This window comes from Bactrocera tryoni, chromosome 2, assembly GCF_016617805.1.
Source record: "Bactrocera tryoni isolate S06 chromosome 2, CSIRO_BtryS06_freeze2, whole genome shotgun sequence".
NCBI lineage: Eukaryota > Metazoa > Arthropoda > Insecta > Diptera > Tephritidae > Bactrocera > Bactrocera tryoni.
In genome coordinates, this window is record NC_052500.1 from 58130753 (window position 1) to 58134436 (window position 3684).

A 3684-nucleotide genomic window follows, 5' to 3' on the forward strand; every position below is an offset into this window, starting at 1 on the left:
GTTTGTAAGTCCTAAAACTAAAAGAGTCAGATATAGGGTTATATATACCAAAGTGATCAGGGTGACGAGTAGAGTTGAAATCCGGATGTCTGTCTGTCCGTCCGTCCGTCTGTCCGTCCGTCTGTCCGTCCGTCCGTGCAAGCTGTAACTTGAGTAAAAATTGAGATATCATGATGAAACTTGGTACACGTATTTCTTGGCTCCGTAAGAAGGTTAAGTTCGAAGATGGGCAAAATCGTCCCACTGCCACGCCCACAAAATGGCGGAAACCGAAAACCTATAAAGTGTCATAATTAAGCCATAAATAAAGATATTAAAGTGAAATTTGGCACAAAGGATCGCATTAAGAAGGGGCATAGTTGGATGTAATTTTTTTGGAAAAGTGGGCGTTGCCCCGCCCCCACTAAGTTTTTTGTACATATCTCGGAAACTACTATAGCTATGTCAACTAAACTCTATAGAACGTTCTCTTCAGGCATTTCCATATACAGTTCAAAAATGGAAGAAATCGGATAATAACCACGCCCACCTCCCATACATAGGTTATGTTGAAAATCACTAAAAGTGCGTTAACCGACTAACAAAAAACGTCAGAAACACTAAATTTTACGGAAGAAATGGCAGAAGGAAGTTGCATCCAGGCCTTTTTTAAAAATTGAAAGTGGGCGTGGCCTCGCCCACTTATGGACCAAAGACCATATCTCAGGAACTACTAGACCGATTTCAATGAAATTCGGTATATAATATTTTCTTAACACCCTGATGACATGTACGAAATATGGGTGAAATCGGTTCAACAACCACGCCTTCTTCCAATATACGCTATTTTGAATTCCATCCTGATGCTTTCTCTGTATACATTAGGAACCAATGATGATAACGGAATAAAACGTTACACAAATACGGTATTTGAAAAATATGTAAATGACGTATTATGAAATCTCGATTATCACTTTATCATGCGAGAGTATAAAATGTTCGGTGACACCCGAACTTAGCCCTTCCTTACTTGTTGGTATTCATTTTTATACTCTCGCAACAATGTTGCTAACGAGAGTATTATAGTTTTGTTCACATAACGGTTGTTTGTAAGTCCTAAAACTAAAAGAGTCAGATATAGGGTTATATATACCAAAGTGATCAGGGCGACGAGTAGAGTTGAAATCCGGATGTCTGTCTGTCCGTCCGTCCGTCTGTCCGTCCGTCTGTCCAAATCCCGTCTGTCCGTCGATACGTGTAAGCTGTAACTTGAGTAAAATTGAGATATCATGATGAAACTTGGTACCGCGTATTTCTTGGCTCCAGTAAGAAGGTTAGAGTTCGAAGATGGGCAAAATCGGTCCCACTGCCACGCCCACAAAATGGCGGAAACCGAAAACCTATAAAGTGTCATAACTAAGCCATAAATGAAAGATATTAAAGTGAAATTTGGCACAAAGGATCGCATTAAGAAGGGGCATAGTTGGATGTAATTTTTTTGGAAAAGTGGGCGTGGCCCCGCCCCCCACTAAGTTTTTTGTACATATCTCGGAAACTACTATAGCTATGTCAACTAAACTCTATAGAACGTTCCCTTCAGGCATTTCCATATAAAGTTCAAAAATGGAAGAAATCGGATAATAAACACGCCCACCTCCCATACAAAGGTTATGTTGAAAATCACTAAAAGTGCGTTAACCGACTAACAAAAAACGTCAGAAACACTAAATTTTACGGAAGAAATGGCAGAAGGAAGTTGCATCCAGGCCTTTTTTAAAAATTGAAAGTGGGCGTGGCCTCGCCCACTTATGGACCAAAGACCATATCTCAGGAACTACTAGACCGATTTCAATGAAATTCGGTATATAATATTTTCTTAACACCCTGATGACATGTACGAAATATGGGTGAAATCGGTTCACAACCACGCCTTCTTCCAATATAACGCTATTTTGAATTCCATCTGATGCTTTCTCTGTATACATTAGGAACCAATGATGATAACGGAATAAAACGTTACACAAATACGGTATTTGAAAAATATGTAAATGACGTATTATGAAATCTCGATTATCACTTTACCATGCGAGAGTATAAAATGTTCGGTGACACCCGAACTTAGCACTTCCTTACTTGTTATTTATATAGATGAGTTATTATAAAATAAGATCACATATTCAATTAAAAAAAACTAAATTCTGTTGGGATTCGAACCTACGTGCTCGTCGTAACTTTTGAAGCGCTTACCTCCTAGACCACCATTGACACTTGGATTGCGTTGTCCTAATTATGGTTTGGTTATGCATGAAAGAAAAATACAATGGATCGCCGATTGTTAACTCTTTCCTTGCTGCTGCTGCGCATATGTATGTTTGTGCATTATTGAAGTTATACTGCATTTTCTTTCCTTTGTATTTCATTTCTGCGAATTCTCAACTATTTTATGTGCTCTTTTATTGAAATACCCTGCGTTGGTCTTTCAAAAATTAAGGCTATACTTTACAGGATTATTACTGTAGTTAGTCTTCATTTACATTTTTTGGAAATCGACCCGCGATGACGAGGTATATCGTTTTATCTGACAGCTTGAGGTTTAAGAAGTTCGTTTCTAATTTTGTCTTGTGGCATATTAGAAATGATGTTTCTTCGAAAATCGTTCGCTTACAACGGATAAAACAATTTCTGAGTGGTGATTTTAATGAATGAATTCCTTTTGGTTGAAACGCTCTGCGTTGGCCGTTGAAAAGTTAAGACTATACTTCTCGAGATCATTCATTTCTTCAAAGAAATTAATGACATTTAGAAATATGCGTATTTGCATTATTTCGTTGTCATTTCCATATTCGTAACAATAGAAGTTCTATGGCATAAGTAAAGTAATGGCCGCCGATTGTCAACCCTTGCCGCTGTAACAGCTTCGCCTACAAACATGCGTAATGTATGTATGTATGTATACGTGTGATCGTGAATACAAATCGACGCAGGTTTTTGCGAGAAGCACCAGAAAGTTGTGCAATTTATGATTTTTGGCTTTTGCCATCGTCGCGAAAAGACGACTTGTTGGCAAAGGCATGCTCGGGGAGATAATAAATTATAATAAATTTATAGAATGTGAATTTAAGTTTTCTAGTTTTCTTTCATACAAAATGATATGCATTTCTAAGAAGTATAACTTTATCCACGCGTAGGTGCGTGGAACCTTTTTTTTTTAATATGCAGTAGGTATTATAGTTTTGGGAACTAGCAACTTTAAAACGTATGTTGTCTATTTAATTTCGGGATTTGGCTTAGCGTTGCAATTCAGCAGCTCACAACTTTGTCATGTAGTTCGATATTATACCATATAACCTCAGAACGTTTCGACGTACGCCATTTGTGTTATTTACAGTAACTTAAAATACTCATATCTACTAATAAAGGCAATTAAATGGCGAATCTTTTCATGCTATTATTTTTTACAATATTTAATGTGCATAATCTCAGCAACGGGGCATCGATGTACTTATTTCAATTTTTTGGCAAATTGGCGAATAATTTGGCAACTGAAACAGTTACAAACACTTTTTTTTGCTACTTTTTGAATTAATTATTTTTGGTATATTATAAAATATACAGTCTATGGTGTTTTGATAAAATCTGTTGTAAAGAGTAAAGTTAAGTGATTTAATGGAACAAGTTGTTTAACTGAAGAAGGTCATGAGAAAA

General features: G+C 36.9%; 1 pseudogene; it reads left to right on the forward strand.

Annotated features, from left to right (window-relative positions):
• Positions 1 to 2467: 2467 nt before the first annotated feature.
• Positions 2468 to 2670, forward strand: LOC120769844 (annotated as a pseudogene).
• The last annotated feature ends 1014 nt before the right edge of the window (positions 2671 to 3684 follow it).